A 15146-nucleotide genomic window follows, 5' to 3' on the forward strand; every position below is an offset into this window, starting at 1 on the left:
AAGTGGAAGCAATCGCAGCCTCTCGCACACGGAGAATGAAGCACTTCCAATTGTCACCAATTAATAAGGGCCCTGGTGCGGAGAAAAGACCATTAAGGGGTGGAAGGAGAAGCTTTGTGCGCCCCTTTCCAAATTTGTGAGGTGGGGCCGTGCTGGAATCTGCGGGGGGAGCGCGGGGAGATGAGGTGGGAGTGCCGGAGGCAGCTCCCAGTTTGGCTGGGGGGGCTGGGGGGGGTCCCGATTTCCCTGATTTCCCTTTCCCAGGATTGTCCTGGTGGGTGGGCAGGGCGGGATGAGCGCGGTGGGAGCAGTTCAGGGAACGAGCTGATGTTTGCACAGCATCCAACAGCACAAACCCGGGCTCTTTATTATTATTTTTTAATTATTTTTTTTTTTAAGCATAGAAACGCAATCCCATCCTTCAAGCTCTGCTCCCATTAACAACCAAATTGCGGCTTCTGTGAGAACAGAGCCTGTGGCTGTGCGTGCTGGGGGTATAAAAAAAAAAGCAGATTATCGGCTCCTGGAGGCTTTTTACAGCTTCCTGATGGCTCAGGCGCGGCTCGATAAAGGAGCGCAGCCTGCTCGGAGCCTGGTACGGATCCAGCCCGGCAATTCCCCCGCACCGGAGCGTGGGCAATCGATCAGTCTGAGAGCCCTCCATCACCCCGGCGGGGAGCGAGGGATCCATCTGAATCAGGAGGTTCCCAGGAGGTTTTGTTATGCAATCACAGACATAAAATCATGTTACAGCAGTTCTCCTCCATCCCCCACAGCCGGGCTCTACCCCTCCTCCTGCGTCTGAAGGAGGCTCGGAAGAGCAGATGAAAGCCTGGCTGTCGCCTGCCTGCAACCAAATCCCTCCCTGGGGCAGCTCCGAGCCCCCACTCATCGCCCCGAGATCCGGCAAATTCCCTTTGCTGCCAGCGAGGGGCTGAGCGCAGGCAAAAATGCAAAATTCAGAATAATTCGGGACTCAAAATAGTTCAAAATCCGAAATAATTCAAAAGAATTCAAAATCCAAAAGAATTCAAAATTCAAAATAATTCAAAATTCAAAATAATTCAAAATTCTATATTCAATTACCGCTCCTTCCCAGTGGGTTCGGAGCGGTGGCAGCGATGCAAACACCACACGGAGCGAGGTGACAGCCTGGAATGTCACCTCGGTCACCCCCAAAAATCCTCCGGGACAGGGTGATTGGCTCTGAAATGTCATCTCAGCCCGCCAAAAAATCCCCCCAGAGCCACCTGCGGCCTCAAGCGCTCCCAGCGCCCCAGGAATTCCAAATCCTCCAGGGAAATATCGCTGCCATCACGTCCAGGAGATGTTCCCCATCCCTGCGCATCCATTTATCCCTTCCAAATTATTCCAAACAACATCCCAGCCTCTCCAAAGGCTCCCGAGCGCCGCCGCTTTTTCCAAAGGATTCTAAATTCGCCTTTGTCCCTTTAAAGGTGCGGGGAAAGGACAAAGTGCGCAGAGGTGAAAGTCCGAAGGGATGGACGCAGATCCAGGGCGATAATGGCTCGGGAATTCACGGGGATGGTGGAATGCTCGGGGTGTGGTGCGGGAAGGAGAGGTGGAAAAGAGGAGATTCCTTCTCAACACATCGAGGGGGAAATCGGAGGTTACTCCTCATTTAATCCAGGGAAAAGCGGAGATTCCTCCTCATCCCACTCGGGAAAAGCGGAGATTCCTCCTCATCCCATCCAGGGAAAAGGGGAGATTTCTCCTCATTTAATCCAGAGAAAAACGGAGATTCCTCCTCATCCCACTCGGCAAAAAGCGGAGATTCCTCCTCATCCCATCCAGGGAAAAGGGGAGATTTCTCCTCATTTAATCCAGAGAAAAACGGAGATTCCTCCTCATCCCACTCGGCAAAAAGCGGAGATTCCTCCTCATCCCATCCAGGGAAAAGGGGAGATTTCTGCTCAACCCATCCAGGGAAAAGCAGAGATTCCTCCTCATCCCATCCAGGGAAAAACGGAGATTCCTCCTAATTTAATCCAGGGAAAACAAAGATTTCTCCTCATTTAATCCAGAGGAAAACTGAGATTCCGCCTCATCCCATCCCGGGGAAAAGCGGAGATTCCTCCTCATCCCATCCAGGGAAAAAGGGAGATTCCTCCTCATTTAATCCAGAGAAAAACGGAGATTTCTCCTCATCCCACCCTGGAGCAGCTGCCCCTCAAAAAGTTTCGTGGGAAAGGATGTGGGGAGAGGTGTTAACGAGCCGGGAATGGAGATCCAGGCACAAAAACCTCTGGAATGTTCGGTGGGGGCTCAGCTGCGGCTCCAGAGCGCCGGGAGCATCCCGAGAAATCCTGAGGAAACGCTCCCCCGAGCTCCGGGAAGGAACTAAAAACTTCCCAGTGGAAAAGGAAAAGGGAAAAACGCCTGAAAAAACATTGGAGGTTCTGGATGAGCTTTTTTCCTTTCCCATCTCCTGAGTTTTCACCAGGTCAACCAGAGGAAAAGGAAAAGGAAAATGGAAAATGGAAAATGGAAAAGCACTGGAAGTTCTGGATAAGATTTTTCTTTTTTCCCATCTCCCAGGCCTTCACCAGTGGAAAAGGAAAAGGAAAACCACCTGGAAAAGCACTGGAAGTTCTGGATGAGACTTTTCCATTTCTCATCTCCTGGGCCTTCACCAGTGGAAAAGGAAAAGGGAAAAAAAAAAACCCACTGGAAGTTCTGAATGAGACTTTTCCATTTCTCATCTCCTGGGCCTTCACCAGTGGAAAAGGAAAATGAAAATGGAAAAGCACTGGAGGTTCTAGATGAGACTTTTTCCTTTCTCATTTCCTGTTCTTTGCCTTCTTCTTCCCAGTTTCCCACCGAGCTCAAAGGCTCCTTTCAACCCATTCCATGATCCTGTGACACTTTTTGGGATTATCCTCCAGCCTCCCGCCGCTGTGTCCCTGATATTCCAAAGGTTCTGGAGGAGGGAGCAAAACCATCCCTGCCTTCCCAAATTTCCTTTGGGAGCTGGAAAAGAGTCGGGTCCCAGAGGGATTGGGGGATCTGGGGCTGTGTTTCCAATATTCCAAAGTTTCTGGAGGAGGGAGCAAAGCCATCGCTGCCTTCCCAAATTTCTCAAATTTCCCAGATTTCCCAAATTTCTCTTGGCCCCAGAGGGATTGGGGGGATCTGGGGCTGTGTCCTTGATATCCCAAAGGTTGTTAATGAGGGGGATGGAGGCACCCGCGACCCCCGAGCCCCAGGGCGGAGGAGGAGGAGGAGGAGGAGGAGGAGGAGGAGGAGGAGGAGGAGGAGGAGGAGGAGGAGCGGGACCCGGCTCAATGGACGCGGGCGGCTTTCCTCGGGCTGTTAAGCTGATTAATTGAAATGAAGTTCCTCCCGAGCCTCGGCGCGTTCTTTGAGGTCAGGGTCACCGCACTGAGACGTTTAATCAGATCTTCCCATTTAGCCCCTCTTAGGCAGGGCTGGAATGCGGCCCTTTCAAAGCCGAGCTCTCGGCGCCGGATTCCTGCTCTATCTCCCTCTCCCATTCCATGGGAGCAGCGTTTCCACCACCGGGAAATCCAATCCAGCGCCACCGACCCGGCTCGGGTGAGGTTTCCACCGCCAGAGCCGCTGGGAAAGGAAATAAAATATAAAAAAAAAAGATTAAAAAAGAGATATTATATATATATATATATAATGCAAAATAAAATATAAACCCCCCAACATCTCAGGATTCAGGTCAAAAAAGGGAGAAGGTGAAACAAATAAACCCAGGAGCTGAGCAAAGCTCCTGGCAGCACCCAAAACACACAGAGAATCAGAATTAATTTTTCATCTTTTTGAGCTTTTCCTCACTCTAAATCCAGCTGGAAATGATTTTTCCACCGGTGCTGGGCACAAAAAGCTCCATGATTTTTTGGGACCGCTTTATTTAACCTCCAAACACTCTCAGGCACATCCAGCTCTGATTATTTTTAGTGGGGACCAAAGGGCAGGACCTGGACGGGAGGAGGGGGGAATTTGGCCCCTTGGAGCAGCAGAGGATGGGAAAGGGCGAAGTGTCCCCGGCTGGGCTGGTGGCAGCGCCGAGGTGACCTGGGGACAATCCTGGCGAGCCGGGTGACACGTTTGAAGTGTCCCGGCCCCGGGCAAGGAGCTGCGCCCCTGGCAGAGCAGATTCCGGGAGGACAAGGTCGGTGAGGGGGGGGAGACGCACAAACATCTCTGGGAGATTTCCCTTCTTTCCCTGCTTTTCTTCCTTTGATTTTCCTCTTTCTTTCCCATTGTTTTTATTCCTTTTCTTCCCATTGTTTTCCTCTTTTTTTTCCCCCCATTGTTTTCTTCTTTCTTTCCCACTGTTTTTCCTGTTTTCTCCCTTCTTTCCCATTGCTTTCTTTCTCTTTGCTTTTCTTCCTTCCCGTTGTTTTTTCCTTATTTCCCATTCCTTTCCTTCCTACTTTCCCATTGCCTTTTTCTCTTTCTTTTCCACTGTTTTTATTCTTTATTTCCCATTGTTTTCTTCTTTCTTTCCCATTGCCTTTTCCTCTTTCTTTCCCACTGCTTTTCTTCCTTTTCTCCCATTGTTTTCCTCCCTTCTTTCCCATTATTTTCCTTCATTCTTTCCCATTGCTTTTCTTCCTTTGCTCCCATTGCTTTCCTTCCCTATTTCCCATTGTTTTCCTTCCTTCCTTCCCATTGTTTTTTCCTCATTTCCCATTGCTTGCCTTCCTTCTTTCCCACTGGTTTTTTTTTTCCTTCTTTCCCCTTTCTTTCCCCTTTCTTTCTTTCCCACTGCTGTTAAAATCCCTGGTGAATCTCTGGAATACCCTGGAGCTGCATCATTGATTTTCCTCCCCTTCTCTGCTTCCTGCCTCAAATTCCCTCCGAGGAGATCGCACAGGGGATGGAAATTCCCTTTTTTTTCCCCACTCCCTGACCCTCCAGGATCCCTCAAACCCCAAACCCACCCCCTCACCCTGTCAGATCCCATCCCAGGAAGGGCAGGGAATGATTTGCTCCAGCCAGCTGATAATGAATGGATGCTGGAAATCTCCCACTGCTGACCTGTCAGGCTGGGCTGGGATGACAAATTCCGAGATAACAAACCCGGGCTGTCAATCACGGCAGCGCCCGACGTGACAGCTCAGCCTGAGTGACAGCGCTCGTCTCCAGCCTCTGGAACGCTCCAAATCCCGAGGGAAAACCGGGCTGGGTTTGGGCAGAGCACCCGGCCATGGCAATTCCCGCTGGGAATGGTCGGGGCTGTTTAGTGGGAATCGGAAATCCCGAATTTTGAGGTGCAGAGATCTCTCAGATCCCTCACCCTGCGGGAGCTGCCTTCCAATTTCAAATCGATTGAGAAATGTTGGCACAAAAATATAGAAATGCCATTTTTTTTTTCATTAAAAAAATGTGGCAAAACATTTTTTTGCTCGGCTCCTCCAAAATCCGAGCAGCCACCACCATCCTGGAGGTGGCAGCTGCTCCTTGGTCCCCTCTGTCCCCAACTCTGATTTGGGGGGGCACAGAATTCCCGGAGCAGCTGCTGCTCCTTCTCCTTTTGTCCCCAGCTCGGGAAATTCCACCTGGAATTGTGGGTTAAAGCAGGAGGAACCAGGGGATAATGGAATCATTAAAGCTGGAAAATAAATTCATTGTGTCTCAGCACTAAACCAGCACTGCCAGGCCAGGCAGAGCACCCAGCCTTGTCCCCAAATGTCACATCCACGTTTTTGGGGCGCTCTCAGGGCTGAGAATTCCACCAGTCTGATCCAAAGCTTCACCATCCTCCTAGTGAAGAATTCCCCCTGATATCCAACCTGCACATCCTCTGGTGCAACTCGAGGATTTCTCCTCTCCTCCTCTGCAGGAGGTTGAAATGCCAGGAGGGATGAGCAATTTCAGCGATTCCTGCAGCTTTTTTTCTGGCAATATCCCCACCAGAAAGGGACAGCGCCTTTCTCCTGGCGTGCTCAGCGCAGCTTTCCCCATCCATCCCTGCCCTCTCCCGCCTCTCCCCTCCTCCCGAACCCTCTCAGCTATTTCGGGCGAGTGACGGATCGCGGCTCGGTGCCCCAGAGGGGCAGGGGAGGGGAAGCAGCAGCTGCTGAATCACCGGCAGGTCAAGGCACGCTCTGGGCCGTGCCTTCAGGGAAGTTATTCATCTTCTCCTTCAGCCCGGCTTCCCTGGGCCCGGCTCGGGGCTTTTCCCAGTCATTGTGCAGGTATCCTGCCGGGGCTGTCGGGCTGGGAGCGGCCCCGCCCGCCGCGATCCCGGAGCCTGGGAAAGCGGGAGGCTGGAAATGCTGGAAGTGCTGCTGGCGCTGTTACAACACACACACGAGCGGCGGGTTTCGCTGCGGGAGGAGGAGGAGGGTGGGGAGGCAGCCAGGGAGGAGGGAGAGGCGGCGGGAGTCTGAGCTGGCAGCGGGCAGACGCGTGCCAGCATTGCCCGGGGCCAGGGAGAGCCCGGGGGCAACCAGGAGAGGCGGCTGGGCCAGCGCGGATTTGGGAATCGGGATGGGATCGGCATCTAGATCAGGGGGATATGAGAATCAGGATGGGATGTGGGGTCTGGGCCAGGGAGGATTTGGGAATCGGGATGGGATGGGATGGGGTGGGATGGGATGGGATGGGATGGGATGGGATGGGATGGGATGGGATGGGATGGGATGGGATGGGATGGGATGGGATGGGATGGGATGGGATGGGATGGGATGGGATGGGATGGATGGGATGGGATGGGATGGGGTGGGATGGGATGGGAGGGATGGGATGGGATGGGATGGGATGGGATGGGATGGGATGGGATGGGATGGGATGGGATGGGATGGGATGGGATGGGATGGGATGGGGGTCTGGATCAGGGGGGAGTTGAGAATTGGGATGGGATGAGGGATCTGGACCAGGGAGGATTTGGGAATTGGGATGGGATGGGATCGGTATCTAGATCAGGGGGGATATGAGAATCAGGATGGGATGTGGGGTCTGGGCCAGCAGGTATTTGGGAATCAGGATGGAATGGGATGAGGGATCTGGACCAGGGGGATTTGGGAATTGGGATGGGATGAGGGATCTGGACCAGGGAGATTTGGGAATTCGGATGGGATGTGGGGTCTGGGCCAGGGAGGATTTGGGCATCAGGACAGGATTTGATGTCTGGACCAGCAGGGATTTGGGAATCAGGATGGAATAGGATGAGGGATCTGGACCAGAGAGGATCTGGGAATTGGAATGGGATGAGGCATCTGGAACAGGGGGATTTGGGAATTGGGATAGGATGGGGGATCTGGAACAGGGGGATTTGGGAATCGGGATGTGGGGTCTGGGCTAGGGATAGCCCAGGGACCACCCAGAGAGGAAAAAGCAGCGGCATCCTCAGGGAAAGGCTCTCCCAGCCCCTCTGCGGCTGCTGAATCCATTTATTGTCCTGGCAGGAAAGCAGGGAACGCTTCCCCAGGGATGAGCAGACCCCGAGTGGTGCTGAGCCCCTGGAGCTCCTTCCTGCAGGAATTTGGGATGGGTGATCTCCAGTTCCACCCATTCCCATCAGGGAATCAGTGCTCCCAGTAACTCCCAGTGCCTCCCAGTGCTCCCAGTGGCCCGCGCTGGCTGGGAGGCACGAGCGGCTCGTGTGCCGATGTCGCGATAAGCCGAGCAGGTCCCGCTCCCTCCCTGTTTCCCAAGCGCATCCCGGGAACGCTCCGAGCCCTCACTCCGCTCCCAACCCCCGCGGCAGCGCTTTGAACCTTTCAACACCTCCTTTCTTTTATTTTCTTTCATTTTTTTGGCTTTTCCTCGCAGCCTCTTAAATCAAACCTAACCCAGCTCCGGCGAGAGCTGCCGAGGGAAATCCGGAGCTGCTCGGGGCGAGAGTTAAAATGTGTTAAGCACCGAGATCCAGGCCAGATGTGGAATTCTCCAGGGCCACCACGGGCTCTGAGCCGCGCGTTTGACACCTCTGCTTTCGACATTAAAAATCCCAGCGGGGAGGAAATCCTGAGTTATGTGAGATTTACCGAGGGGGGCTCCTTGAAAGGAGCGCCAATAAAATCTGGAATAAGAGTAAATTATTAGCATAAGCTGGGAAAAGAGGGTTTATTTTTTTTTTTTTAAGGCAGCTGGTTTTATGGATTTTTTTTTTCTTTTTTTTTTTTTTTTTTCCAGTGCTGGATGAAGATAAAAATCCTTCTGCCTCTGAGGGATAAGGGAATGCTGGAGAGGCTGGGAAGTGTGTGAGAGCTCCAGGTCCTGGCAGGGAATAAACCCCTGTTTGGGATAGCAGAGATTTCTCCCCCCGAGTCAGATGTGGGGAGGAAAAAATCAGGAATTTTGGATGAATGCTCCAACTCCCCACTCAGAATCTCCCCCTCTTTCTGCTCCCAACTTTTTCCTGTGGTTCAGAAAAGTGCTGGAATCACTGGAAATGCCCAGAAAATGTGTGGATGCAGCTCTTGGGGACGTGATTTGGCAGCGACCACGTTGAAGGTTTGATTCCATGTTTTTTGGGAGGTTTTCCAGCCTTATCCCAGTGCTGTGGGACAGATCCCAGCTCTGCCCCATTAGCTCTGGGATCTGGGAGCGCTGGGAAAAAAATAAAAAATAAAAAGGAATGGCCCTTAAATTGCAGGGAAAGGGTTGCCCTAAACTCGGAGGGCTCAGGAGTTTTTTGTAAGGGAAAAATAGGAATTCACACCTGGGAATCCCACCTGGATCAGGGCACTGACAGAGGGTGGTGAGAGGGCTGGATTTTGAGGCAGAAATCCCAAAATAGGTGAAAAAAACACTCTGGCTGAGTGAGCCAGAGCCTTTCCAGGATTCTGAATCCATCCTGAACTTTTCCAGGATTCTGAATCTACCCTGAGTTTTTCTAGGATTCTGAATTCGTCCTGAGCCTTTACAGGATGTTGAATCCATCCTGAGTTTTTCCAGGATGCTGAATCCATCCTGAACCTTTCCAGGATTCTGAATCCATCTTGAACTTTTCCAGGATTCTGAATCTACCCTGAGTTTTTCCAGGATTCTGAATCCGTCCTGAGCCTTTCCAGAATTCTGAATCCACCCTGAGCCTTTCCAGAATTCTGAATCCACCCTGATCCTTTCCAGGATTCTGAATCCATCCTGAACCTTTCCAGGATTCTGAATCAATCCTGAGCCTTTCCAGGATGCAGAATCCACCCTGATCCTTTCCAGGATTCTGAATCCATCTTGAACCTTTCCAGGATTCTGAATCCACCCTGATCCTTTCCAGGATGTTGAATCTGATCCTGAGCCTTTCCAGGATGTTGAATCTGATCCTGAGCCTTTCCAGGATTCTGAATCCATCCTGAACCTTTCCAGGATTCTGAATCCACCCTGATCCTTTCCAGGATTCTGAATCCATCCTGAACCTTTCCAGGATTCTGAATCCACCCTGATCCTTTCCAGGATGTTGAATCTGATCCTGAGCCTTTCCAGGATTCTGAATCCACCCTGATCCTTTCCAGGATTCTGAATCCATCCTGAACCTTTCCAGGATTCTGAATCCACCCTGATCCTTTCCAGGATTCTGAATCCATCCTGAATCTTTCCAGGATTCTGAATCCATCTTGAACCTTTCCAGGATTCTGAATCCACCCTGATCCTTTCCAGGATGTTGAATCTGATCCTGATCCTTTCCAGGATGTTGAATCTGATCCTGAGCCTTTCCAGGATGTTGAATCTGATCCTGAGCATTTCCAGGATTCTGAATCCGTGTCTGTGTGGATTTTCCTCTGCCCTGACATGACTGGAAGTGGCAGAACTGCTCCTGCCCATCACTGCTGCCCTTGAGTTGTCTCCCAGATGTTTTTTTTTCCTCCCTTCCAGGCTTTGATTTCTTTGCTTGTTTGTTTTGCTCCCTGCTTGGTGTCAGAGCAGCTCCAGGGCTGGTTCTGAGGCTGGCAGGATTTCAGGGATGGGTTTTTTTTCCTAGTGGGTGCTTTGGAGAAATTCCTCTATTTTTTAGCAAAAAGGACAGAGCCAGAGCCAAAGGCTCAGGGGGGAGGAGTGACAGTTCCTACATCCCCTGTTCCACCTGGGAATCCCTCCTGAGAATTCCCAGGGTGCTGGAAGGGGCTGCATGACCTAAAACCATCCACAAACCAGATTTTCAGAGAGTTCTGCTCATAAAATAATTACAAAATAAAGGCCAGGAACACCCTGACAGAGAAAAACCCCGAAGGTTTCTGTGGAGAAGCACAGGGATGAAGGGAGGTTCAGGTGGGACAGCAGCAACTGTCCCTGGCACTGATATCCCAGTCTGTCCCAGTCTGTCCCAGTCTGTCCCTGGCATTGATATCCCAGTCTGTCCCAGTCTGTCCCAGTCTGTCCCAGTCTGTCCCTGGGATTGATATCCCAGTGTGTCCCAGTCTGTCCCAGTCTGTCCCAGTCTGTCCCACTCTGCCCCAGTCTGTCCCAGTGTGTCCCAAACTGTCCCAGTGTGTCCCAGTGTGTCCCAGATTGTCCCAGTCTGTCCCAGTGTGTCCCAGTCTGTCCCAGTCTGTCCCAGTCTGTCCCTGGGATTGATATCCCAGTCTGCCCCAGTCTGCCCCAGTCTGTCCCAGTGTGTCCCAAACTGTCCCAGTGTGTCCCAGTGTGTCCCAGATTGTCCCAGTCTGTCCCAGTGTGTCCCAGTCTGTCCCAGTGTGTCCCAGACTGCCCCAGTCTGCCCCAGTCTATCCCAGTGTGTCCCAGTCTGTCCCAGTGTGTCCCAGACTGTCCCAGTCTGTCCCAGTCTGTCCCAGACTGTTCCAGTCTGTCCCAGTGTGTCCCAGGCTACCCCAGTCTACCCCAGTCTGTCCCAGTCTGCCCCAGTGTGTCCCAGTGTGTCCCAGTGTGTCCCAGTCTGTTCCAGTCTTTCCCAGTCTGCCCCAGTCTGTCCCAGTGTGTCCCAGTCTATCCCAGTCTATCCCAGCTCTGTCCCAGTGTGTCCCAGTCTGTCCCAGTCTGTCCCAGACTGTTCCAGTCTGTCCCAGTCTATCCCAGTGTGTCCCAGTGTGTCCCAGTGTGTCCCAGTGTATCCCAGTCTGTCCCAGGTCTGCCCCAGTCTGTCCCAGTCTATCCCAGTTTATCCCAGTTTATCCCAGTCTATCCCAGTCTATCCCAGTTTATCCCAGTCTATCCCAGTTTATCCCAGTTTATCCCAGTCTATCCCAGTCTATCCCAGTCTATCCCAGTCTATCCCAGTTTATCCCAGTCTATCCCAGTCTATCCCAGCTCTGTCCCAGTCTATCCCAGTTTGTTCCAGCTCTGTCACCCTCCTGGCCCAGCCCAGTTCAGCCCAGCCCAGCCCAGTTCAGCCCAGTTCAGCCCAGCCCAGCCCAGTTCAGCCCAGTTCAGCCCAGTTCAGCCCAGCCCAGCAGCCTCTGCCCTCCTGGCTCAGGCCAGACCTGCCTCTCTGGCCCAGCCGGTCCCTGCCAGGTGTGGCTTTGTTATTTTCTCTCTGATTGCTGGAATTAATCCTTCAGTAATTAAACCTGCTGCTGCTGCTGCTGCTGCAATAAAATGAAATAAAATAAAAAAAGGAAATAAAGTTAAGAAAAGAAAAGAAAAGAAGAGAAGAGAAGAGAAGAGAAGAGAAGAGAAGAGAAGAGAAGAGAAGAGAAGAGAAGAGAAGAGAAGAGAAGAGAAGAAAAATAGAATAAATAAAATAAAATAAAATAAAATAAAATAAAATAAAATAAAATAAAATAAAATAAAATAAAATAAAATAAAATAAAATAAAATAAAATAAAATAAAATAAAATACATTACATACCACCTGGGGATGTCCTGCATCACCCAAATCCTGATTTAAAAAAAAACATCCCAAACCCACCAAAATTGGGGGCTGAGATGGGAAAATCCAGCTGGCAACATCTGGGCAGAGGTTTCACCTCCCCTTTTGCTTTGTGCTGTTTCTCCTCCTGCTCCCATCAGCTCAAAAAGAGAAATTTTCCTTTCAAATGCAAGGTCTGGCCATCGACTGGGCAGGAAAATCCCTCCTGGCAAATGGCAAAGAGAGGAAAAGGGAATTTTGTTGTCTGGGGGGGGAAATTTTGGGTGCTTGGTGACCTCCAAAAACAGCATCAGACTCTTCCAAAAAATAATTTTTATTCAAACAAACTGATAAATAAAATAAAATTTTAAAAAATCAAAAAATTAATCAAAACACACTGATAAATAAAATTTTTAAAATAAATTTTAAAAAATCAATAAATAAATAAAAAACAAATCTCATGAGATTTCAGATCCCTTCGATCCCAAATATTTTGGGATTGGAAGACGCTGGGATGGTGGGAGGTGTCCCCATGACAGAGGTGGCACTGTTGGGATTTCAGATCCTTTTGACCCCAAACATTTTGGGATTGGAGCTCCAGGGACAGTGGAAGATACAAGGGTGGCACTGTTGGGATTTCAGGTCCTTTTGACCCCAAACATTTTGGGATTGGAGCTCCAGGGACAGTGGAAGATACAAGGGTGGCACTGTTGGGATTTCAGATCCCTTTGACCCCAAACATTTTGGGATTAGAGCTCCAGGGACAGTGGAAGATGACAAGGGTGGCACTGTTGGGATTTCAGGTCCTTTTGACCCCAAACATTTTGGGATTAGAGCTCCAGGATCTCTTCCCGCTCCCATCCAACAAACACCCACGAAAACATGGAAACCTTTTCCTCCTTCTTGATCTCCTTCCTCCCCCTCATTCTCCCTCCTGTCCCCCCTAAAGGCTGAAATTTCACCACCCAAAAATCCCCCAAACAACAACAAAAAAAAATCCCCCAAACAAACCCAGCGGGACAAGGCCAAACCTGGGCCCCTAGACTCGGCCTAGCCATGAATAAACCCGGCCTAACTAGGCCTGGGACCAAAACAGAGCCGAGCCCCGCTGGCTGCCGGGGTCAGCACGGACCATATGTCACCATTCCAGCGCCAGGGTCTCCATGGAGCCCCCCTTTTGTCCCCGTGTCCCCCCAGATTTATTCATGGCCTGGCTGGGGACAGAAACAAATTGCTACAAGCAGGCCGGGCCTAGCGGGCAGACAATGCAAGGCCGGGCTGTTTAAAGCTGGAGAAAGGCTTGGTTGCCATGGCAATGCCACGGGAGCCTGGGGTGGCCCATTAAACTCCAATCTCATGTAAATTTATCCATCCAGAGCTGCAGAATGGCCCCCGACATTCAGCAGTTTGTTTATCAGTTCAGGGGTTGTTTAATTGCCTCCATTCAGGGGGTTTTTTAAAAATTTTTTATTGTTGTTTAAAGTGATAATCTGGACAAAGCTTGGTTGATTTATCATTTCCAGCTCTCCATTAGATGGGCTCCTCCAAATCCCTGCAGCCAGCTCGTCTCTGGGGAGGAGAAATCAAGAAGGGATCTGGAATCCCTGAGGAGGTTCCTGGGATTTTTACCATGGTCTGGATCCTTCCAGGGATTTTGGAAAAGTGGAATGTAAACTTTGGTTCCGAATTTAAACTTTGCAGGAGTGAGAGGGTTTGGTGTGACATGGTCACGCTGGAGGTTTGGAGAGAAAAGACATCTCTAAATGGGATTGGATATATGGGATCAATGGGATATGGGATCAATGGGATATGGGATCAATGGGATATGGGATCAATGGGATATGGGATCAGTGGGATCAATGAGATATGGGACATGGGATCAATGAGATATGGGACATGGAATCAATGGGATCAATGGGATATGGGATCAATGGGATATGGGACATGGGATCAATGGGATCAATGGGATATGGGATCAATGGGATCAATGAGATATGGGACATGGGATCAATGGGATCAATGGATATGGGATCAATGGGATCAGTGGGATCAATGGGATATGGGATCAATCCGATCAATGGGATCAATGGGATCAATGAGATCAATGGGATATGGGATATGGGATCAATTGGATATTGGATCAGTGGGAACAATGGGATCAATGGGATATGGGATCAATGGGATCAATGGGATATGGGATCAATGGGATCAATGGGATCAATGAGATCAATGGGATATGGGATCAATGGGATCAATGGGATATGGGATCAATGGGATCAATGGGATATGGGATCAAAGGGATGATGGGATGGGATGGGATAATGTGATGGCAAAGAGACCACAAAGATCCAACTCCCAGCACAACCCCAAAATTCCCCCCTGTGCCTTTTCCAAGCACCCCCAGCCCCTCTGGCTGCAGCATTTCATTTTAAACCTCACATAACAAAAAACCCAACAGGGTTTAAAAAATATTTTCCCTGGGAGGGTTGATTTTTGCCTTCCTCTCGTGCCTCTGTAATTCCAGAGCAGGAGCAGCTGCAGCTGAAGCCTTTGGACTGAAATATTCATGGGAAACAGGAGAGCAGCACCAGGAGCCTCCAAACCCATCCCTTCCCTTCCTAAACCTTTAATCATTTATTGATCCAGACTATTCCTGTCCACATCAGCTTTAAAAAAAAAAATTATCTAAGCCTAGAACAGGAAAAAAAAAAAAAAAAAGGCAAGAGAAGAACCTAATGAAATATTTAAGATTTTTTTTTTCCTTGGAATTGCTGACAAAGGTTTTGTTTTGTTTGGTGCTTTTGTGTGAGGATGAGCCTGGAGCAGGAAAAGCACCAAGGGTTGCTCCATGTGGAAGGTGCTGGTCACAACTGAAATAAAAACAGGAATAGAAATAGAAATATGAAAATAGCTATAGATACAGATATATAGTTTATGTATTTATAGTATATAAATACTGTAATATAAATGTAATATAAATAGCAAGTACTCTATAATATAATAAAAAGCACTGAAACACAAATAAAAATAAATAAATAAATAAATAAATAAATAAATAAATAAATAAATTTCAAACAAAATATACACATCTAATCCCAACCCCAGCAAAAAGGAAAGGGGAAGAGGAAGGGGAAGGGGGAAAGGGGAAAGGGGAAATTCTTCTTGACTGGGAGAAATGGGATCAGGATCTGCAGGGATGGGATGGATCTGCTGGGACTGGGAACTGCACAGGGACTCTGCTGGGACTGGGACACTGGGACACTGGACTGGGAACTGCACAGGGACACTGGGACACTGCACAGGGACACTGGGACACGGCTGGGACAGGGAATTGCACAGGGACACTGGGACACTGCACAGGGACACTGGGACACTGCTGGGACAGGGAATTGCACAGGGA

The 15146-nt window shown here is 50.0% G+C and overlaps 1 protein-coding gene across 1 annotated transcript in view; it reads left to right on the forward strand.

Annotated features, from left to right (window-relative positions):
* The window catches only part of INTS11 (integrator complex subunit 11), a 258653-nt gene that overhangs the window by 197143 nt on the left and 46364 nt on the right, over positions 1 to 15146 (forward strand). The window lies entirely within an intron of this gene.

Source organism: Erithacus rubecula (assembly GCF_903797595.1).
Source record: "Erithacus rubecula genome assembly, chromosome: 24".
NCBI lineage: Eukaryota > Metazoa > Chordata > Aves > Passeriformes > Muscicapidae > Erithacus > Erithacus rubecula.